The sequence below is a fragment of the Pristiophorus japonicus genome, chromosome 2 (assembly GCF_044704955.1).
Source record: "Pristiophorus japonicus isolate sPriJap1 chromosome 2, sPriJap1.hap1, whole genome shotgun sequence".
NCBI lineage: Eukaryota > Metazoa > Chordata > Chondrichthyes > Pristiophoridae > Pristiophorus > Pristiophorus japonicus.
The window spans coordinates 66,978,999-67,003,723 of NC_091978.1; the positions used below are offsets into that span (position 1 = coordinate 66,978,999).

General features: G+C 45.5%; 1 protein-coding gene across 2 annotated transcripts in view; it reads right to left on the bottom strand.

Annotated features, from left to right (window-relative positions):
- atp8b1 (ATPase phospholipid transporting 8B1) overlaps window positions 1–24,725 on the bottom strand; it is a 195,392-nt gene that overhangs the window by 76,758 nt on the left and 93,909 nt on the right. The gene's annotated exons all lie outside the window — the stretch shown is intronic.

The following is a 24,725-nucleotide window of genomic DNA, read 5'->3' on the forward strand; positions in this document are numbered from 1 at the left end:
GTACCTGTATGCCAACCTTCAATGACTGATGTACCATGACACCCAGGTCTCGTTGTACCTCCCCTTTTCCTAATCGGTCACCATTCAGATAATAGTCTATCTGTTTTTACCACCAAAGTGGATAACCTCACATTTATCCACATTATACTTCATCTGCCATGCATTTGCCCACTCACCTAACCTATCCAAGTCACTCTGCAGCCTCATAGCATCCTCCTCGCAGCTCACACTGCCACCCAATTTACTGTCATCCGCAAATTTGGAGATACTACATTTAATCCCCTTGTCTAAATCATTAATGTACAATGTAAACAGCTGGGGCCCCAGCACAGGACCTTGCGGTACCCCACTAGTCACTGTCTGCCATTCTGAAAAGTACCCATTTGCTCCTACTCTTCGCTTCCTGTCTGCCAACCAGTTCTCAATCTGTGTCAGCACACTACCCCCAATCCCATGTGCTTTGACTTTGCACATTAATCTCTTGAGTGGGACCTTGTCGAAAGCCTTCTGAAAGTCCAAATACACCACATCAACTGGTTCTCCCTTGTCCACTCTACTGGAAACATTCTCAAAAAATTCCAGAAGATTTGTTAAGCATGATTTCCCTTTCACAAATGCATGCTGACTTGGACCTATCATGTCACCATTTTCCAAATGCGCTGCTATGACATCCTTAATAATTGATTCCATCATTTTACCCACTACTGAGGTCAGGCTGACCGGTATATAATTCCCTGTTTTCTCTCCCTCCTTTTTTAAAAAGTGGGGTTACATTGGCTACCCTCCACTAGATAGGAACTGATCCAGAGTCAATGGAATGTTGGAAAATGACTGTCAATGCATCCGCTATTTCCAAGGCCACCTCCTTAAGTATTCTGGGATGCAGTCCATCAGGCCCTGGGGATTTATCGGCCTTCAATCCAATCAATTTCCCCAACACAATTTCCCGACTAATAAAGATTTCCCTCAGTTCCTCCTCCTTACTAGACCCTCTGACCCCTTTTATATCCGGAAGGTTGTTTGTGTCCTCCTTAGTGAATACCGAACCAAAGTACTTGTTCAATTGGTCTGCCATTTCTTTGTTCCCCGTTATGACTTCCCCTGATTCTGAATGCAGGGGACCTACATTTGTCTTTACATATCTAGAGTAGCATTTGCAGTCCGTCTTAATGTTTCCTGCAAGCTTCCTCTCGTACTCTTTTTTTTCCCTGCCCTAATCAAACCCTTTGTCCTCCTCTGCTGAGTTCTAAATTTCTCCCAGTCCCCGGGTTCACTGCTATTTCTGGCCCATTTATGTGCCACTTCCTTGGCTTTAATACTATCCCTGATTTCCCTTGATAGCCACGGTTGAGCCACCTTCCCTTTCTTATTTTTACGCCAGACAGGGATGTACAATTGTTGTAATTCATCCATGCGGTCTCCAAATGTCTGCCATTGTCCATCCACAGTCAACCCCTTAAGTATCATTCGCCAATCTATCCTAGCCAATTCACGCCTCATACCTTCAAAGTTACCCTTCTTTATGTTCTGGACCAGTGAAGTCTTCCTCGATTCCAAGGGACTGCCTATAATCAATGTGGGAGCTTGCTGTGTGCAAATTGACTGCCGCGTTTCCCACACGACAACAGTGACTATACTCAAAGTACTTTGTTGCCTGTAAAGCGCTTTGAGATGTCCGGTGGTTGTGAAAGATGCTATATAAATCCAAGTCTGTCTTTCTTATATCTACCCAGATGAGGCAAACGGTGTGCATTTATCTGACACGCTACAAAGATAACAATTCTCATTGGACTCCATATAGTTGAAAGTTAAAAGCAATAGTGCACTTAGTGAGGAAGCGCTACTCCATGCGAGCTTGTGAATTATATAGCGATATTGTGAATACATAGTCCCAACTCAGTCTAGGCTAGGAATACAAGAGCTATTATAAGCAATATCACAACAATTTTGTACGTCATTGCTTTTCTCCACATTTTCTCCACTATTTGGTTCAGAATAGTTGGTCCAACAAGTTAGACAAAATGTTAATCGATGCAAGGTTGCCACTGGGAGATGAGACACACAAGACGACCTTAAGCATTACATAGAACTTGGATACATCAAGAGTCACACGATTCAAAACACATCCTTCAGTACAAGAGATATTATCAGCTGTTATCGTTAGAATCTAATGAAAACCTGGGATCAGTCAATACTTGCCATTTTTTAAGTTGTTATCTTGCTGATTCGGTTCCTGTTTGAGACAACTGCTGCAATTTGTGCAAGTTTGCTAATGTTGATGAATAGTCTGGGACACAAACATACAGTTTCCAAAAAGGGGGAAAAGTGAAATGGAAGCATAATAGCCATCAAAGGGCAATGCATTGTTCAGCTCTCCCTTCCCTCCCGCCTGCCCCCCCCTCCAAAAAAAAGTTATGCAATGGCAAAGTAACTGAAGGCCAACAGGTGGAGACAGACCAGTCAGCAATCACATAAAAACTCAAGTAATGAGAAATTCATAAGATGGCATAATAATTTTGGGACAAACTCATTAATTTTGTTTTAACTTATTCTGACCAACACACTTGTTCACCATATCCCTCAAATCTAGTTGCCTCCAGCCCATTATACAGTCAAGAGGGATTTACTGCCCCGACTGTCAAAATCTCTGCCTGGAAATAAAGATCAGACCAACTTCATGCTAACTTTTGAATTTGCAAGTTTGTGTTCCTGCTATTTGAAACCTTGACCAGACTGAACAATTGGCAAATTAATATCAGTTTCCTTCAATTTGTTGTGAATTTCAGTTTGGAAGCTTTCCTGCTGATCTCTTTCCCAGACTCCATCAGGCCTCTCTTTTCACTCCATCCAGGGAAGCAGAAATGCCTTCGAAAGCACAATTCCCCAGTGATTTTAGATCACAGTTGAATGGTTTCTGGCTGCCCAAAAAGCCTCATTTCCTCACAAGATTTATTTTTGATACTGTTCGGTTAACACATTCATGTGATTGGACTGACAAAAGCACCTCTCTAGCAAAATTCTTGCACTTCCTGCACATGTAACACTTGCTTCTTTTCACAGTTTAAGTTTCTGGCTCGGTTTCTTCTACCCAACTTATCTGGCATATTCCTCCCACTGAATTTGTTCATAAAATTTATGCTAAATAATTTATAAATGTATCTAAATTTCTCAGTTGATTAGGTGATGCACTAATTTACTCCACTTCAGCAAGTGTGGCAACAGGGGCAGCATTTTCCAGCTTGCATCAGCGCGAGTGTCAATGCACCTGGCAGCAACTCCTCAAGCTGCAAGAGGAGTTTGAAGTGTTTTTCTCTCTCGATGTGTTGAAAACAAACTGGAGAATGAACCTGAACAGCTTTTTAAATGAAAAGGTACAAGCTATTAAACTGTTATGTACAAAAAGGAGAGAGAGAGAGAGAGAGAGAGGAGAAGAGAAAGAAATTATTTCAACACCCGTCTTTTGTTGCTTATATATTGTTGGTGTCTGGGAGGGGCAGCACCTCGGACAGTGGACTTGTCATGCTCTTTGGAGTAGTGCCTCGGCCTTGGTCCCCACCGGGCATCCAACTCTCATCTGTGGCTCCAAGTAGCTGTAGCATGCGCAGCGGCCACACCCCGGTAAACTGCGTCGACAGGCAGGCTAAACCAGATGGGGGTAGCCGATGGGTATTACCCTCGGTGACTTGTCGAGACCTGCTCACCCCAGCATGTGAAGTCTGATGCGGTGGATTGGGTGGAGGAGATCAAGTCTGATCCAACGGCCATGAAGATGGAACAGCAATGCACTGTGGAGTGCATAGGGCATGGCAGAGCACGAAAGAGGTCATGGCCATCCACTGTAGCCAACGAAGTCTTCAGTTGTACCAATTTTGGGCCACTGAAACCCGGCTTCTGCGGAGGAGAGAGTGGGATCGCCCCTGTGCACCGGCCTTCCAACTTTGAAAGCATCGAGGCACATGTTTGTGCCAACCATCATACAACACACTAAGTCCTGCAGCAATGGGGGAGGGGGCGAAGTGACAGGTGGAGGTGATCACTGGGAGTCGTAGCCTCAAACCTGCACGTAGGTGGCCTGTGAGCAAGTGGTTGTTTGACTCTATCCAGAGCAGCAGGAGCCCGGCAGCACCCCAGGCGACTGAGCAGTCCTCTTTAGGACAGCACTGCTCACCCTTTACAAGGGAGGGGCCGAGAAAAGGTGTCGCAAATATTGCCTGCCCTTCTATCATCTGGCCAGTATACCGCGGCTGGCAGTTCAACCCATTCTGCGGTCGAAAATACAGCAACAGTCGAAAACTTCATAACACAAGAAAACTTCTTCTTGGACAATGGAACGTTCGCACACTCTTAGATAGAGCTGACACTACAAGACCGGAAAGAAGGACTGCCCTTATTGCAAGAGAGCTGCAGCATTATAACATCGATATAGCAGCTCTGAGCGAGACAAGACTCGCAGAGGAGGGCTGAGTGAGTGAACTAGATAGAGGCTACACCTTCTATTGGAAAGGCAAGGCAGAGAATGAGGGACAGGATCCACGAAGTTGGTATAGCAGCGAAGACTTCTCTTATGCAACAGTTTCCGAATCTGCCTGAAGGGATTAACGAAAGACTTATGAAACTGCGTTTCCCCCTGAATGTCAAGCGTCACCATTACAAGTGCTTATGCACCCACCTTTCCAAGCCCCGATGAGATGAAAGAGAGGTTCTATGAAGATCTCGACAGACTGGTCAGGTCCACACCTGCTGGAGACAAGTTGATCATCCTGGGTGATTTCAACGCACGAGTTGGAAAAGACAGCAAGCACTTGAAGGGAGTCATTGGACAGCACGGCACAGGAAAATGAAACAGTAATGGCCTCCTCCTCTTGAGTATGTGCGCGGAGAACGACTTGACTATCACAAATACTCTATTCAGGCAGACTGACAAGTACAAAACAACTTGGATGCACCCCAGGTCGAAGCAATGGCACATGATAGACCATGTCATTGTAAGAAGGCGAGACATTAAGGATGTAAAGATCACAAGAGCCATGCGGGGAGCAGAATGCTGGAGAGATCACCGTCTAGTCAGATCCATCCTCCAGCTGCACATTGCTCCACTTCAGCACAAGCGTCCAAAACCGAGCAGTAGTGCCTTTAACACAGCTAGGCTGAAACATCAGTGCTACCGTGAGCAGTTCCAAGATGACCTCGATAACAGGCTGATGTCTCATGGACCGCTCACTGGCAAACCCACACAGAAGTGGACAAAGCTCAAACAGATGGTGACAGACTCAGCAAAGACAACTCTTGGACTTAAAAAGAAGGTACACCAAGACTGGTTCGATGAAAACAACGTTGAGGTCTGCAAGACGCTGGATGAAAAGAAAAAAGCATATCTAAAATGGCAACATGACCCTTCCTCAATTTCCAAGATGGACTGCTACAGACACATGCAGAACAAAGCAGAGACACCTTCGCCAGATGCAAGATAAATGGTGGCAGACGAAAGCAGAGGAAGTGGAACATTATGCTGAAACTCACAATACAAAGATGTTCTTCAGCGCCATCAAGTCAGTCTATGGACCATCAAAACCCAGCACCAGTCCACTCCTTTCAGCAGATGGCAGCACTTCGATCAAAGACAGGACTGGCATAAATGAGAGGTGGAGAGAACATTTCAGCAATCTTCTTAATAGACCTTCAACAGTGAAAGAAGCACTTGACTCCATACCCTAGCAACCTATCAAAGAAGATCTTGATCTTTCTCCCAGCTCGTGTCTCAAGCAAATCTTCCAGAAACACAATGTGGCTTTTGACCTGGTCAGAGCACAGCAGACATGATCGTTGCACTCAGACAAGTGCAGGAGAAGTGCACTGAGCAGAATATGGACCTCTACGCTGTATTTATTGACCTCACTAAGGTTTTTGATACTGTCAACAGAGCAGCGCTGTGGTCAATCTTGACAAAACTTGGGTGCCCAAGGAAGTTTGTTCACATCATCGAACTGTTTCGTGACATGACAGGTGAAGTGCTCTCAGACGGCACAACCACGGCCCCATTTGCCATCTCAAATGGAGTGAAACAAGGTTGTGTACTCGCTCCAGTTCTGTTCAACCTATTCTTTACCTGTGTCTTGAGCTATGCCATACAAGACTTGGAGTTTGGGGTCGACCTGAAATATCGATTTAGATGGTTCGCTGTTCGACCTCCGCCGCCTTGCTGCAAAGACCAAAGTACGGAAACGACTCATCCTAGATGCACCCTTTGTTGACGACTGCGCCCTCATGGCACACAAGGAGAGTGACCTACAATTCATACTCAACAAATTTGCTGAGGCAACAGAACTGTTTGGCCTAACTATCAGCCTTAGTAAAACTGAGGTTCTCTATCACCCTGCCCCTGGCATCACAGCACCTGCTCCCACAATCTCCATCGGCAGTATACAACTAAAGATAGTGGACAGCTTCAAGTACCTTGGCAGCACCATATCAAGTGATGGGTCCTTGGACAAGGAGATTGATGCAAGGATATCCAAAGCCAGCCAGGCAGTTGGTTGCTTGCACACCAAGGTGTTGAGTCGCCACCACATCCGACTATCAACTAAATTGTCGGTGTATAGAGCAGTCGTTCTCTCATCTCTCCTTTATGAATGAGAGACCTGGACGCCCTACAGGCGACACACCAAAAAGCTGGAAGCTTTCCACATGCGCAGTCTCAGATATATACTCCACATACGCTGGCAAGACCGGGTGTCAAACCTTGAGGTTCTGGAGAGAGGCACAATCAACTAGCATGGAGGTGATGATCATGCGAGCCCAGTTCCGATGCACTGGACATGTCATCCGCATGGATGAGTCAAGGATCCCTCGTCAGCTTCTTCACGGCGAGCTCTGTGAAGGCCGAAGACACCAGGGGCACCCTCGCAAGCGCTATAAAGATTGCATTCAGGCTAACCTGAATTGTGGCATCCAACCAAAGGACCTCGAGAATACAGCAGCTAATAAAATCCAGTGGCGAACCCTCACGAGGACTGCTTGCCAGACCTTCGAAGAAAGCCGATGTCAACGCCTGCGGGACACTAGAGATAGACGACATCAGGTGGCAGTACTGTCAGCATCAGGCACATCGAACTTCCCTTGTCCGGTGTGCAAGAGACTATTGGCCAATTCTGGATGCACAGTCACTTGAAGACACATGCCATTGATGATTAGCACAACGTCTTTGATGGATACGACAGACTACCAAGATTGTTAGAGTACCACAGGACCTCCTCTCAATTCTGCCAATTTGCAGTATCCTCAATATTACTAAACCTCAGGACCTACCATTAAATGCCAGTAACTCGTCTCGTACATTTTACAACCATCTTGCTGTGCATCCTGGTTTTATTTTTAAAAAATATTAAAGAAAATAGGTAATGGAACATAATTGTCACCAAACCACAGATTCACAGTTGTTTTTTTTTAAGAAAAAAGGAAAATTGCAGAGAAGCAAAGAATTTGATCCCCAGAATACTGTGTCAAAAATGCAGTATGTGATCGGTCACCAATGGATGAAAGGATCATTGGCAACATAGCAAGATTGATCAATAGGAAGGTGAGAAAGACAGTGCGAGAGAGGAAAGGGGTAGTATGTGTGCCCGTGAGTTGTGCATGTGAGTGAGATGCTGAGAGAAAAAAAAAAGTTAAGGACAGAGATTATCGAGACATTTTCTTGTATATTGTCTAGGAATGTGGGAGAGGTAGAAGAGCTTCCTCAGATATGGGACCAATATTCAAGAATTGGTCAGAGTTGGACGCCAGAGATGAAGGTGAAGGAGAAGCAGAAACTATATAGCACTTTTAAAAGTAGTAAAATGTCTGAAGGCGCTTCACAGGAATATTATCAAACAAAGTTTGACACCGAGCCACACATTCAGTTATTAGGACAGGTGGTCAGAGTTAGGTTTTTGTGATAGCTTCACAGAGCACAGCACACAACTTTCTATAATGGCAGAAAGCGTCTCAGAAGCTTCTGGTCAGCTGACTCATTTAGTCACCTTTAGTTGCAGTAACACAATACGCCCACATCCACAGTGTGAAGCTACAACATTACAAGCTTACAGACATTAGTTTTAAGGAGCATCTTGAGGAAGATACAGAGGTAGAGAGGGGGAGAGGCTTGGAGAGGGAATTCCAGAGCTTAGAGCCCAGGTAGCTGAGGGCACAGCTGCCAATGGTGGAGCAATTAAAAGGATACAAAAAGGAAATTCAATTTTTGGGAGACAGCATTAATGGTTCTGGAAGTTCCTTTAGAGGAGATACTGAGGCCAAAAATGTTTACAGATTAAGAAAGATTAAAAGGTGGGTGGGTGCCTCTGCAAGGTGATAGTTATGAACATGGTGGCAGGGGGGGAGAGAGAGAGAGAGAGAGAGAGAGAGAGAGAGGGAGAGAGAGAGAGAGAGAAACTAAACAACTTGCATTTGTATAGTGCCTTTAACATGGCAAAATGGCCCAAGGTGCTTTACAGGAAAGTAATCAGGTGAAAATTGACACTGAGCCAAAAGGAAGCAATATTCGGAGGGGTGACTGAAAGCTTGGTTAAAAAGGCTGGCTTTATGGAGATCTTTGAAGGAGGAGAGGCCCAGCGGCAGTCCTAGAGGCGGGAGCGTGTGGCGTTGGTGAGGCCTATAAAGGCCCAGCCGGTGCAGCTGCAGCAGGGAGAGAAGGCAAAAAAGTAGAAAGAAATCAAAAGGTGATGTCACAGCCAAGGGGGTAAGTGATTGGCAAGTAGCTTTTCTTTTCATTTTTTATATCAGTAAGTAAGCTGTTAACATTGTTGTTGCCAATTCAAGGGTATCTAAGGGTTAAGTCATGGCAGGAGAGCTCGGTCACGTAATATGCTCGTCCTGTACCATGTGGGAACTCAGGGACACTTCCGGTGTCCCTGACGACTACGTGTGCGGGAAGTGTATCCGCCTCCAGCTCCTGACGGACCGCTTGCGGAATTGGAGCTGAGGGTGGATTCACTCTGGAGCATCCACGATGCTGAGAATGATGTAAGTAGCACGTGTAGCGAGTTGGTCTTACCGCAGGTGAAGGGTCCACAGCCAGCTCGGGAATGGAAGACCAGCAGGAAGAGCAGTGCAAGGAAGGTAGGGCAGGGGTCCCATGCGGTCATCCCCTTGCAAAACAGATACACTGCTTTGAGTACTGTTGAGGAGGATGACTCATCAGTGGAGGGCAGCAGCAGCCAAGTTCATGGCACCGTGGCGGGCTCTGTTGCACAGGAGGGGAGGAAAGAGAGTGGGAGAGCGATAGTGATAGGGGATTCAATTGTAAGGGGAACAGATAGGCGTTTCTGCGGCCGCAACTGAGACTCCAGGATGGTATGTTGCCTCCCTGGTGCAAGGGACAAGGATGTCTCGGAGCAGGTGCAGGACATTCTAAAAAGGGAGGGAGAACAGCCAGTTGTCGTGGTGCACATTGGTACCAACGACATCGGTAAAAAAAAAGGGATGAGGTCCTTAGAGATGAATTTAAGGAGCTAGGAGCAAAATTAAAAAGTAGGACCTCAAAAGTAGTAATCTCGGGATTGCTATCAGTGCCACGTGCTAGTCAGAGTAGGAATCGCAGGATAGCGCAGATGAATATGTGGCTTGAGCAGTGGTGCAGCAGGGAGGGATTCAAATTCCTGGGGCATTGGAACAGGTTCTGGGGGAGGTGGGACCAGTACAGACCGGACGGTCTGCACCTGGGCAGGACCGGAACCAATGTCCTCGGGGTAGTGTTTGCTAGTGCTGTTGGGGAGGAGTGAAACTAATATGGCAGGGGGATGGGAACCAATGCAGGGAGACAGAGGGAAACAAAAAGGAGACAAAAGCAAAAGACAGAAAGGAGATGAGTAAAAGTGGAGGGCAGAGAAACCCAAGACAAAAAACAAAAAGGGCCACTGAATATAAAGGGGCTGCAGGAGGGGTCAAAACTAAAAATCATGGTTTAAAAACTAGGATGAAAACACTCCATTTCGAATGCTGCGTGCATTTAGGTAAAGTAAATGAGTTGATGGCACAAATCATTACAAATGGGTATGATTTGGTGGCCATTACAGAAACATGGTTGCAGGGTGGCATGGTGGTCAAGACTGGGAATTAAACATACAGGGGTATCTGACGATTCGGAAAGATAGACAAGAAGGGAAAGAAGGTGGGGTAGCTCTGTTAATAAAGGATGATATCAGGGCAGTTGAGAGAGACGATATTGGCTCTGATGAACAAAATGTGGAATCATTGTGGGTGGAGATTAGAGATAGTAACGGGAAAAAGTCACTGGTGGGCATAGTTTACAGGCCCCCAAATAATAACTTCACGGTGGGGCGGGCAATAATCAAGGGAATAATGGAGGCATGTGAAAAACAAACGGCAGTAGTCATGGGGGATTTTAACCTACATATCGATTGGTCAACTCAAATCGCATGGGGTAGCCTGGAGGAGGAATTCATAGAATGCATACGGGATTGTTTCTTAGAACACTATGTTACAGAACCTACAAGGCAACAAGCCATCTTAGAATGGGTCCTGTGTAATGAGACAGGAATAGTAAACGATCTCCGAGTAAAAGATCCTCTCGGAATGAGTGATCACAGTCTGGTTGAATTTGTAATACAGATTGAGGATGAGGAAGTAGTGTCTCAAACGAGCGTACTATGCTTAAACAAAGGGGACTACAGTGGGATGAGGGCAGAGTTGGCTAAAGTAGACTGGAAGCACAGAATAAACGGTGGCACAATTGAGGAACAGTGGAGGACTTTTAAGGAGCTCTTTCATAGAGCACAACAAAAATATATTCCAGTGAAAAAGAAGGGCGGTAAGAGAAGGGATAACCAGCCGTGGATAACCAAGGAAATAAAGGAGAGTATCAAATCAAAGACCAATGCGTATAGTGGGAAGGTTAGTGGGAAACTGGAGGATTGGGAAAATTTTAAACAACAGCAAAGAATGACTAAAAAAGCAATAAAGGAAAGCTAGATTACGAAGGTAAACTTGCACAAAACATAAAAACAGATAGTAAAAGCTTTTACCGATATATAAAACGGAAAAAAGTGACTAAAGTAAATGTTGGTCCCTTAGAGGATGAGAAGGGGGATTTAATAATGGGAAATGTGGAAATGGCTGAGACCTTAAACAATTATTTTGCTTCGGTCTTCACAGTGGAAGACACAAAAACCATGCCAAAAATTGCTGGTCACAGGAATGTGAGAAGGGAGGACCTTGAGACAATCACTATCACTAGGTGGGTAGTGCTGGACAGGCTAATGGGACTCAAGATAGACAAGTCCCCTGGTCCTGATGAAATGCATCCCAGGATATTAAACGAGATGGTGGAAGTTATAGCAGATGCATTGGTTATAATCTACCAAAATTCTCTGGACTCTGGGGAGGTACCAGCGGATTGGAAAGCAGCTAATCTAACACCTCTGTTTAAAAAAGGGGGCAGACAAAAGGCAGGTAACTATAGGCCGGTTAGTTTAACATCTGTAGTGGGGAAAATGCTTGAAACTATTAAGGAAGAAATAGCGGGACATCTAGATAGGAATAGTGCAATCAAGCAGACGCAGCATGGATTCATGAAGAGGAAATCATGTTTAACTAATTTACTGGAATTCTTTGAGGATATAACGAGCATGGTGGATAGAGGTGTACCGATGGATGTGGTGTATTTAGATTTCCAAAAGGCATTCGATAAGGTGCCACACAAAAGGTTACTGCAGAAGATAGAGGTACGCGGAGTCAGAGGAAATGTATTAGCATGGATAGAGAATTGGCTGGCGAACAGAAAGCAGAGAGTCGGGATCAATGGGTCCTTTTCAGGTTGGAAATCAGGGGTTAGTGGTGTGCCACAGGGGTCGGTGCTGGGACCACAACTGTTTACAATATACATAGATGACCTGGAAGAGGGGACAGAGTGTAGTGTAACAAAATTTGCAGATGACACTAAGATTAGTGGGAAAGCGGGTTGTGTAGAGGACACAGAGAGGCTGCAAAGAGATTTGGATAGGTTAAGCAAATGGGCTCAGGTTTGGCAGATGGAATACAATGTCGGAAAGTGTGAGGTCATCCACCTTGGAAAAAAAAACAGTAAAAGGGAATATTATTTGAATGGGGAGAAATTACAACATGCTGAGGTGCAGAGGGACCTGGGGGTCCTTGTGCATGAAACTCTTTTTGGCCGACAGCTTTCCCAAAAAGTTAGTTTCCAGGTGCAGCAGGTAATCAGGAAGGCGAATGGAATGTTGGCCTTCATTGTGAGAGGGATGGAGTACAAAAGCAGGGAGGTCCTTCTGCAACTGTATAGGGTATTGGTAAGGCCGCACCTGGAGTACTGCGTGCAGTTTTGGTCACCTTACTTAAAGAAGGATATACTAGCTTTGGAGGGGGTACAGAGATGATTCACTCGGCTGATTCCGGAGATGAGGGGGTTACCTTATGATGATAGATTGAGTAGACTGGGTCTTTACTTGTTGGAGTTCAGAAGGATGAGGGGTGATCTTATAGAAACATTTAAAATCATGAAAGGGATAGACAGGATAGAGGCAGAGAGGTTGTTTCCACTGGTAGGGGAGACTAAAACTAGGGGGCACAGCCTCAAAATACGGGAGAGCCAATTTAAAACCGAGTTGAGAAGAAATTTCTTCTCCCAGAGGGTTGTGAATCTGTGGAATTCTCTGCCCAAGGAAGCAGTTGAGGCTAGCTCATTGAATGTATTCAAATCACAGATAGATAGATTTTTAACCAATAAGGGAATTAAGGGTTCCGGGGAGAGGGTGGGTAAGTGGAGCTGAGTCCACGGCCAGATCAGCCATGATCTTATTGAATGGCGGAGCAGGCTCGAGGGGCTAGATAGCCTACTCCTGTTCCTAATTCTTATGGTATGTTCTTATGAGAGGGGTATGGAGAAGAAGAAGAGTTTTGGGAGAAAATTCCAGAGCTTCGGGCCGAGATGGTTGAAAGCACAGCCGCCAATAGAAGGGTGAAGGGTTGTAGGGCTGCAGGAGGATACGGAGATGGGGAGAAATGAAGAATTCTAAGAAACAAGATTTCCGCTGCTTCATCAAGTTACAAGATTCAGTCATTGCATTCGAAAAGGCAGGAAGTTATGAACACAAGATGAACACAAATTTGATGAATGCTGAGTGGAATCATCAGCAAGATGTCAGTAGTGCTGGAAGAATAAGAGGGAGTGCTGCATTGTCGGAGGTGTCGTCTTTTGACTGAGAGATTATGCTAAGACCCCATCTGCCCTCTCGGGTGGATGTAAATAATCCCACATCACTATTTTGAAGAATGGGGGAGTTCTCCCCAATGTCCTCGCCAATATTTATCCCTCAACCAACATCACCAAAACAGATCATCTGGTCATTATCACATTGCAGTTTCAGGGAGCTTGCTGTGTGCCATTCAGCTGCCATGCTTCCAACAATAACTACACTTAAAAATACTTCACTGGCTGTAAAGTGCATTTGGATGTCGTTGGATCATGAAAGGCGCTAGATGAATGCAAGTTGTTTCTTTCTATTATTTAAACAACTAATTTGTACCTCAATGATACAACAAGGATGGCATCGGTATATCATTGTTATTTTTCATTACAATGCATAACTTGAAACCCTGGAAAAATAGCCCATTTCTTCAGTTCTCAATGACTGCTCTCCTTGAGAACCTGGGGACAAACATATTGAACCTACGCCAATGAGCAATATTTTTCACTCTGCCGTAGAATAGGCGAGTCACCTAGTTAAAATAATAAGAACTTGCATATAGTGGACAACAAGAACTACAAATACCTTTGCTCTTTTAAAGTTACAGTTCAAAACCGTCCCACCTGCTCTAGTATAGCAGAGTACCAAATGTGAAACACTTGGAACTCCTGTTCCAGGTACTTATTCTTTTGAGGCATTTTTTAAAAAAAAACAATCTCTGCTCAAAAGTTAACCTCAAGATTAAGGGCTAGACTTTTGAGAGCCTCTCAATGCCTGCCCAGAAAACCGCTAACGTTTGCTAATTAACACTGGTGAAAATGTCCACTTTTAAGTTAAAACTAATTGAAACTAATCGCCCGGCAAGAAAATGGATCTTGCACCATTATTCTCGACGGTTAAGTAAAACGGGCGTTTTTAAAAAATTTAGTATGAGGCTGTGGTTGGGCCGAGGGAGGGGGGAAAACTCAAAAAAAAAAATGTTTCACTTAAAAAAAAAGTTAACATTCCCAAGACACTTTTATACCTAATCGCCATTTAAATTTTTTTTTAAAAATCAAGAACCTTTAACTTACCTTTCTTAGCAGAGTACTCACCTGCCATCCTGTTTAAGCAGCTTTTACAGGGCGATTCCCTCGGCGATCTGGACGGACTTTCGTGGAGACAAAACTTACGCCCTGCCGATTTTCTCGGCGGTGCACGACGGCGGTTTGGTCCCGGTGGGCGTTTTTAGATTTGGGCAATAACATTGAGAAACAAAAAGGGGAAACTTTTGCCGGGCAGAAAAACAGCTGTACTGCCGAGAACCCGCCGAAAATGATATGAAGACTGGGCTAAATTTTCCTGTCAGATTAGAATGGATAATTTAACAGTGAGCCAACTGAAGAATTTAAGCCAAATGTTGAAAAAGGGTCACCTTACTTGCCTGGGCTTTTTGATGGTGCTGCATTAACTCTTTCTGATGGTTATGTAGATTGTGTGAAAGGAGAAATAAGCACACACAATTTTCAGAAACTTTACACAACAAATCTATTGTAGCAACCATACATCACAAATCTTGGTAACTTGCAAGAAGACATGATAGAAACAAGAGATTACAAACCACAGATATTTAAACAAACTATTCTGTGACACACATTGAACAGCATCAGTCTACAAATTTTGTGGACATACGAGGTACAAGGAATGAACTCCAAGTTACAGTAGACTTAAAGAACAGGTGTGCTGCACCCATTTGTTTCACAACAATAAGGTTGAGAGTGTTGCGATCATGTAGACAATTTTCTCGGTTTTCAGAGCTACAGTTTTATAAAAGTCTAGTCAGACCATATCTGGAGTACTGCATTCAGTTCTGGACACCATACCTCGGAGGATATATTGGCTTTGGACAGGGTGCAGCTCAGATTCACCAGAATGATACTGGGGCTAAAAGGATTAAATTAAGGTTGCAGAGACTAAGCCTGTATAGAAGAGTACGGTGTGATCTAATTGAGCAATTTATGATTATAGGATTTGATAGATTAGAGTGAGAGGGAGGTGAACAATGACATGCGAAACTACTCGAGGTCAAAAACTGAAACTTCTTCCTAATCCTCAAGCAATTGAGCAAATTTCCATTACATCAATGAAACATTGCAAGCCAGATTGTTCAACCTCTGCAGATAAATATACATCCCACGGAAATCATGAACAAAAATAGAATGCTGTAAAACATAGCCAAAGTAAAATTTTCAATAAAAGGCATTTACTGGAAGAACAACGTAAGACTTAACATAAGAAATAGGAGCAGGACTAGGCCATCTGGCCCAGAGTCTGTTCCGCTATTCAATAAGGTTAGGGCTATCTGATCCTGGCCTCAACTCCACTTCCCCGCCTACTCACCATAACCCTGGACTCCCTTATCTTTCAAAAATCTGTATCTCCACCTTAAATATATTCAATGACTTAGTCTCCACAGCTCTGAGGTAGAGAATTCCAAAGACTCAACCCTCAGAATAAATTCCTTCTCATTTCCGTTTTAAATGAGTGACCCCTTATTCTGAAACTATTCCCCCTAGTTCTCGATTCCCCTACGAGGGGAAACAAGCGCTCTGCATCTACCCTGTCAAGCCTCCTCAGAATCTTATACGTTTCAAAAAGATCACCTCGAAGTCTTCGACATTCCAATGAGTATAGGCCCAACCTGCTTAACCTATCTTTATGACAACCCCCTCATGTTGATAGTGTGATTGAAAGAAGCAAGCATTCCATTTCTCATCACCAACATTCACTGAGCACGAAATTAGCAAAGGAAACAGATGAAAGCAATACTCAACTCTCGATTGAATACCCAACTCACAACCATTTTCCTGCATTAATTCACACTCACTTTCTTGTATTACAACAGTGACCACACTTCAAAAGTACACTGGCTGTAAAGCACCCTGGGAGATCCCAAAGTCGTGAAAAGGGCAACTTGTTTCTTCTTTTCTTTTTAAGAACTATAGTTACAGGGCACAAAAACAAGCTCAATGCCCTGCACCTTAGGAACGCCTGAAAAACATGCAACCCAATAGGAGGAAACGGAACCTGGAGGTACTGTTATCATTGATTTGCGACTGAGGCGTATGAAAGCATGGGTGCCATGCTAAACATCAGCAACACAAAGGACCACACTGACCAGCCTGTCCGTACCGCACAGCACTGTGCCCCAATCAAGAACCACGGCATGGCCCTGGACAACGTGGACCACTTCCCATTGATAGGAGGTTCCCGAGATACAAGAGCAAGCTTTGATGACGAGATACAACACCGTCTCCAGAGCACCAGTGCAGCCTTCGGCCGCCTGAGGAAAAGTGTGTTTGAAGACCAGTCCCTCAAAACTGCCAACAAGCTCACAGTCTACAGGGCTATAGTAATACCCGCCCTCCTGTATGGCTCAGAAACATGGACCATGTACAGTAGACACCTCAAGTCGCTGGAGAAATACCACAAACAATGTCTCCGCAAGATCCTACAAATCCCCTGGGAGGACAGATGCACCAACATTAGCGCCCTCGACCAGGCCAACATCCCCAGCTTTGAAGCACTGACCACACTTGATCAGTTCCGCTGGGCAGGCCACATAGTTTGCATGCCACACACGAGACTCCCAAAGCAAGCGCTCTACTCGGAACTCCTTCACAGCAAACGAGCCAAAAGGTGGGCAGCGGAAACATTAGAAGGACAGCCTCAAAGCCTCCCTGATAAAATGCAACATCCCCACTGACACCTGGGAGACCCTAGCCAAAGACCGCCCTAAGTGGAGGAAGTGCATTCAGGAGGGCGCTGAGCACCTTGACTATCGTCATCGAGGGCAGAAAACACTAATGGGAGTTGTGTACAGACCACAAAACAGTAGTAGTGAGGTTGGGGACAGCGTCAAACAAGAAATTAGGGATGTATGCAATAAAGGTACAGCAGTTATCATGGGCAACTTTAATCTACATATAGATTGGGCTAACCAAACTGGTAGCAATGCATTGGAGGAGGATTTCCTGGAGTGTATTAGGGATGGTTTTCTGGACTAATATGTCGAGGAACCAACTTGAGGGCTGGCCATCCTCGACAGGATGATGTGTAATGAGAAAGGACTAATTAGCAATCTTGTTGTGCGAGACCCCTTGGGGAAGAGTGACCATAATATGGTAGAATTCTTTATTAAGATGGAGAGTGAAACAGTTAATTCAGAGACTAGGGTCCTGAACTTAAGGAAAGGTAACTTCGGTGGTATGAGACGTGAATTGGCTAGAATAGACTGGCGAATGATACTTAAAGGGTTGACGGTGGATAGGCAATGGCAAACATTTAAAGATCACATGGATGAACTTCAACAATTGTACATTCCGGTCTGGAGTAAAAATAAAACGGGGAAGATGGCTCAACCGTGGCTAACAAGGGAAATTAAGGATAGTGTTAAATTCAAGGAAGAGGCATATAAATTGGCCAGAAAAAGCAGCAAACCTGAGGACTGGGAGAAATTTAGAATTCAGCAGAGGAGGACAAAGGGTTTAATGAGGAGGGGGAAAATAAGAGTATGAGAGGAAGCTTGCCGGGAACATAAAAACTGACTGCAAAAGCTTCGACAGATATGTGAAGAGAAAAAGATTAGTGAAGACAAACGTAGGTCCCTTGCAGTCAGATTCAGGCGAATTTATAATGGGGAACCAAGAAATGGCAGACGAGTTGAACAAATACTTTGGTTCTGTCTTCACGAAGGAAGACACAATTAACCTTCCAGAAGTACTAGTGGACAGAGGGTCGAATGAGGAGGAGGAACTGAAGGATATCCTTATTCGGCAGGAAATTGTGTTAGGGAAATTGATGGAATTGAAGGCCGATAAATCCCCGGGGCCAGACAGTCGCAGAGTACTTAAGGAAGTGGCCCTAGAAATATTGGATGCATTAGGGATCATTTTCCAAGAGTCTTTCGAATCTGGATCAGTTCATATGGACTGGAGGGTAGCTAATATAACACCACTTTTTAAAAAAGGAGGGGAGCGAGAAAACAGGTAATTATAGACTGGTTAGCCTGACATTAGTGGTGAAAATGTTGGAATCAATTATTAAAAGATGAAATAACAACGCATTTGGAAAGCAGTGACAGGATCGATCCAAGTCAACATGGATTTATGAAAGGGAAATCATGCTTGACAAATCTTCTAGACTTTTTTTTGAGGATGTAACTAGTAGAGTGGACAAGGGAGAACCAGTGAAAGTGGTGTATTTGGACTTTCAAAAAGCTTTTGACAAGGTCTCACACGAGATGTGTGTGCAAAATTCAAGCACATGGTAATAGTGGTAATGTACTGATGTGGATAGAGAACTGGTTGGCAGACAGGAAGCAGAGAGTCGGGATAAACGGGTCCTTTTCAGAATTGCAGGCAGTGACTAGTGGGGTGCCGCAGGGCTCAGTGCTGGGACCCCAGCTATTTACAATATACATCAATGATTTGGATGAAGGAATTGAATGTAATATCTCCAAGTTTGCAGATGAGACAAAACTGGGTGGCAGTGTGAGCTGTGAGGAGGGCGCTAAGAGGCTGCAGGGTGACTTGGAGTGGGCAAAAGCATGGCACATGCAGTATAATGTGGATAAATGCGAGGTTATCCACTTTGGGGGCAAAAACACAAAGGCAGAATATTATCTGAATTGCGGCAGATTCAGAAAAGGGGAGGTGCAACGAGACCTGGGTGTCATGGTTCATCAGTCATTGAAAGTTGGCATGCAGGTACAGCAGGTGTTGAAGGCGGCAAATGGTATGTTGGCCTTCATAGCTAGGGGTTTTGAGTCTAGGAGCAGGGAGTTGTTACTGCAGTTGTACAGGGCCTTAGTGAGGCCTCACCTGGAATAGTGTGTTCAATTTTGGTCTCCAAATCAGAGGAAGAATGTTCTTGCTATTGAGGGAGCGCAGTAAAGGTTCACCAGACTGATTCCCGGGATGGCTGGACTGACATCCGAGGAGAGACTGGATCAACTGGGTCTTTATTCACTGGAGTTTAGAAAAATGAGAGGGATCTCATAGAAACATAAAATTCTGACGGGACTGGACAGGTTAGATGCAGGAAGAATATTCCAAAATTGGAGCAGTCCAGAACTAGTGGACACAGTCTAAGGATAAGGGGTAACATTGAAACATAGAAAATAGGTGGAGTAGGCCATTCGGCCCTTCAAGCCTGCACTGCCATTCAACAAGCTCATGGCTGATCAGCCACCCCAGCACCTCCCCCCCGACCTCCCCGGCCGCAAGGAGCACATCCAACTCCCTCCTGAACACATCCAATGAACTGGCATCAACAACTCTCCGCGGCAGGGAACCCCACAGTCCAGCAACTCCCCGAGTGAAGAAGTCTCTCCCAATTCCAGCCCCAAACAGCCCACCCCCCATCCCAAGAACGTGCCACCCCCCGGCTCTGGACGCACCCAACACCGGGAACACTCCCCCCGCACCCAACCCGCCCCATCCCGTCAGAATCCTTCCCAAATGCCGAACACTCCCGGATGTCGAGCCCTCAGCCCCGGCCACCCCGGAGCCATGCCCCCGCGATGCCAACCACATCACATCCACCAACCGACATCTGCGCAGTCAACCCGTCCACCCCACTCTGAACACTCCCCACACCGAGGCAGAGCCCCCAGGCCCGCCCCTCCAACACACTTCGTCCCCCAGACCTCCGCTGCAATGTGGCCCCTCCTGTCCCCCGCCATGGGTTTCTCCGCCCCGCATCTCCACCACTCTCCCCTCCATCCCCCGCCCCCATCTCCCCTCACCTTCTCTTTGCCTCCCCGCAAAGGCTCCCATCTTGGGGGCGGTAACCTTCTGGGGCAGGGAATTTTAGCCCCCAGTGTGGAAGTCCTGCTCCCGCCGCAGAATTGGCCTTACCACCCCTCAATGGAAGCGGAGTGCAATTTCCCACACTCCATTTAGGACTGAGATGAGGAGAAACTACTTCACTCAGAGCTGTTAACCTGTGGAATTCTCTACTACAGAGAGTTGTTGATGCCAGTTCATTGGATATAGTCAAGAACGAGTCAGATATGGTCCTTATGGTTAAAGGGATCAAGGGGTATGGAGAGAAAGCAGGAATGGGGTAGTGAGGTGAATGATCAGCCATGATCTTATTGTGTCAAATTAAAAACCAATGCATATAAGGTGGCCAAGGTTAGTGGGAAACTAGAAGATTGGGAAAATTTTAAACCACAGCAAAGAATGACTAAAAGAAATAAAGAAAGGAAAGATAGATGATGAAAGTAAACTTGCGTAAACTTGCTGGTCACGGGAATGTGGGAAGGGAGGACCTGGGGATAATCACTATCACTAGACGGGTAGTGCTGGATAGGCTAATGGGACTCGAGGTGGACAAGTCCCCTAGTCTGAATGAAATGCATCCCAGGGTATTAAAAGAGATGGCGGAAGTTATAGCAGATGCATTGGTTATAATCTACCAAAATTCTCTGGACTCTGGGGAGGTACCAGCGGATTGGAAAGCAGCTCATCTAACGCCTCTGTTTAAAAAAGGGGGCAGACAAAAGGCAGGTAACTATAGGCCGGTTAGTTTAACATCTGTAGTGGGGAAAATGCTTGAAGCTATCATTAAGGAAGAAATAGCGGGACATCTAGATAGGAATAGTGCAATCAAGCAGACGCAACATGGATTCATGAAGGGGAAATCATGTTTAACTAATTTACTGGAATTCTTTGAGGATATAACGAGCATGGTGGAGAGGTGTAGCGATGGATGTGGTGTATTTAGATTTCCAAAAGGCATTCGATAAGGTGCCACACAAAAGGTTACTGCAGAAGATAAAGGTACGCGGAGTCAAAGGAAATGTATTAGCATGGATCGAGAATTGGCTGGCTAACAGAAAGCAGAGAGTCGGGATAAATGGGTCCTTTTCGGGTTGGAAATCGGTGGTTAGTGGTGTGCCACAGGGATCGGTGCTGGGACCACAACTGTTTACAATATACATAGATGACCTGGAAGAGGGGACAGAGTGTAGTGTAACAAAATTTGCAGATGACACAAAGATTAGTGGGAAAGCGGGTTGTATAGAGGACACAGAGAGGCTGCAGAGAGATTTGGATAGGTTAAGTGAATGGGCTAAGGTTTGGCAGCTGGAATACAATGTCGGAAAATGTGAGGTCATCCACCTTGGAAAAAAAAAAACAGTAAAAAAGGGAATATTATTTGAATGGGGAGAAATTACAACATGCTGCGGTGCAGAGGGACCTGGGGGTCCTTGTGCATGAATCCCAAAAAGTTAGTTTGCAGGTGCAGCAGGTAATCAGGAAGGCAAATGGAATGTTGGCCTTCATTGCGAGAGGGATGGAATACAAAAGCGGGGAGGTCCCTCTGCAACTGTATAGGGTATTAGTGAGGCCGCACCTGGAGTACTGCATGCAGTTTTGGTCACCTTACTTAAGGAAGGATATACCAGCATTGGAGGGGGTACAGAGACGATTCACTCGGCTGATTCCGGAGATGAGAGGGTTACCTTATGATGATAGATTGAGTAGACTGGGTCTTTATTCGTTGGAGTTCAGAAGGATGAGGGTGATCTTATAGAAACATTTAAAATAATGAAAGGGATAGACAAGATCGAGGCAGAGAGGTTGTTTCCACTGGTCGGGGAGACTAGAACTAGGGGACACAGCCTCAAAATACGGGGGAGCCAATTTAAAACCGAGTTGAGAAGGAATTTCTTCTCCCAGAGGGTTGTGAATCTGTGGAATTCTCTGACCAGGGAAGCAGTTGAGGCTAGCACATTGAATGTATTCAAGTCACAGATAGATAGATTTTTAACCAATAAGGGAATTAAGGGTTACGGGGAGTGGGCGGGTAAGTGGAGCCGAGTCCACGGCCAGATCAGCCATGATCTTGTTGAATGGTGGTGCAGGCTCAAAGGGCCGACTCCTGCACCTATTTTCTATGTGTCTATGTTTCTATGAGAGCATGCAGAAATCAAGCACAGGCAGCAAAAAGAGCGGCGGCAAATCAGTCCCACCCACCCCTTCCCTCAACGACTATCTGCCCCACAGAGACTGTGGTTCTCGTATTGGACTGTACAGCCATCTAAGAATGCATGTTAAGAGCGGAAGCAAGTCTTCCTCGATTCTGAGGGACTGCCTATGATGAAGATGCAGCCAGAGTTGTAGAAGACCGACAAGTGAGAACTTATAAATATGCCAAACTGAAGAAACTGGCAAAAGCTGACAAACAGCTTTAAAAGAATGCAAATACAGCCGCAAAAATGCTGGATTTCAACTTTCGCCCTGACTGCAAGTCCGGTGACATGAACAAACAATTTGAATGTTTATTTAGACTGAAAGTGCATTGAGGCAGAAGTTTATTGTAAATCAAACTATAGTTATACTAAACATGCCATCACCTTCATTACAGGAAAACAAAAATAGAAGCCAGATTTATTGGGAGGGCGGGGGGGGCAGTGGTGCACTGAGGTCATGTTGGATAAGTGCCAAATTCTGCACATAGGAAGGAAAAATGGGCAACATACATAATCCGTGAGAAGTGTCCAAATAGTTAAGGATAGAATTCAAGAGACCCAAAAGTATGAGGAGACGCGATGCTCTATGTCCAACCACTAAAGAGCAGCTATCAACAAAGACAATAGAATATTCAACCAAGTGGCCGCACAGAAAACCCTTGCGGAGAGTTAAGAAATCAGCACAGGTGGGCGGGGGGAGGGATGCGGAGAGGACCTTGCAAAGCACTAAACAGCTTCACAACAACATTCAAGAAGCATAAAAACTGTTATGTATGAATAAAGAGTCTGACTGGATACTGTGAGCTCAAAGTAAAGTGTGACCGTAGTCCTTTATTGCAGGTCTCCAAGAGTGCCTCTCCAGCCTGTGAGGCCTTCTTAAGTACCTCTGCTCCCAAGGGATTGTGGGATGAGCCCTCTGGTGGCTATACAAGGTATATACAGGTTTACATATATAACAAAAACCGTCAATAAATAAATAAATAAAAAATAAAACTTAAGTCCTACATTCATAGCTCGGCCCGGGAAGCCAGCGAGGCGCCACTCGGCCGAGGATAGGTGTGGGTGGGGGCGAGAGAGAGAGCGCACAGGGAACTGGCCACAAGCTCGCATAACACACAGCAGGCTTGGCTCGCAGAACAGAGGCTGCAGGAAGCAACAGACAGGGGGCTGGGCTCGGCAGAACACACAAGCTGCAGGAATGAACCAGGCTGCAACAAGCTGGTGGTGGGGGGGGTGGGGGGGGAGAAAGATGAGGAGGGAGAGAGAAGTCACATGACTGGGGGGGGGGGGGGGGGGGAGGGGAAAAAAGAGAGGAGAGAACAAAAAGACCTTAGGGTGTGGCCTATATACATACCTTGGGGGAAGGAGAAGTGCAAAACTCTGCTGTGCTGCCTGCTTTGCCGCCATTTTTCACCTTCTTTGACCTTTGAAAGTTTAACTTTTATTTTAAGTATGGGTGGAGCAATATCAATGCCATAAATTTTGCAATGGTACAGCATCATTGTGCTACGCAGGAGAGAATTGATTAGAGCTCATCACATCAGGAACATCAGAGCCCGTCGGCTGCTGGGCAGGAGGCCTTACCCACCTCGGCAATTTCGAGTCAGGCGTCCATACCTGGACCTGAGTGAGGCAGATTGTGTCAGAAGGCTGCGTTTCCGCAGAGAAGTTGTCCGTGAGATCTGAGAGTTTGAGAACAGATTTACAGCCGAAAAGCAGCAGGTGGACTGCCTTGTCTGTTGAAGTGAAGATTACAGCTGCACTTTCCTTCGATGCCTCAAGATCATTTCAAGCTACAACTGGAGATGTATGCACCATTTCTTAACATGGAATTCATGTCTCCATTCACCAGGTCACAGCTGCACTGTATGCGCGGAGGAATGACTTCATCAATTTCCCAATAACCGCACAAGCGATCCATAAGAGGTCTGTGGGCTGCTTCAGGATTGCTGGCTTCCCAAAAGGTACAGGACTGCATTGATTGTAACCACATCGCCTTGTGAGCACCTGTGGAGGATGCCGAGCAGTTCAATAATAGAAAAGACTTCCACTCCATTAATGTGCAGCTCGTGTGTGACAACATGCATCGCATCATGTCAGTCGATGCAAGATACCCTGGCAGCACCCATGATGCGTTTATCCTACGCGACAGCGTTATATCTGACATGTTTGAGCAGCAGCCAGAAGGGCAGAGCTGGCTACTGGGAGACAAAGGGTAAGGCTTGGCCACCTGGCTCGTGACGCCCCTACACGTAAGCCGGACGAAAGCTGACCGTGAATACAACATATTGCACATTGCGACACGCAGCATCATAGAGAGGACCATTGGCACATTGAATCAGCGTTTCCGATGCCTGGATCATTCTGGAAGCTACTTGCTGTCTTCCCCTGAGATTGGTCAGTCAGTTCACTGTTGTGTGCTGCATGCTGCATAACTTAGCCATCATGAGGCAGCAGCACCTGATAGTGGAAGACGACGACCCACC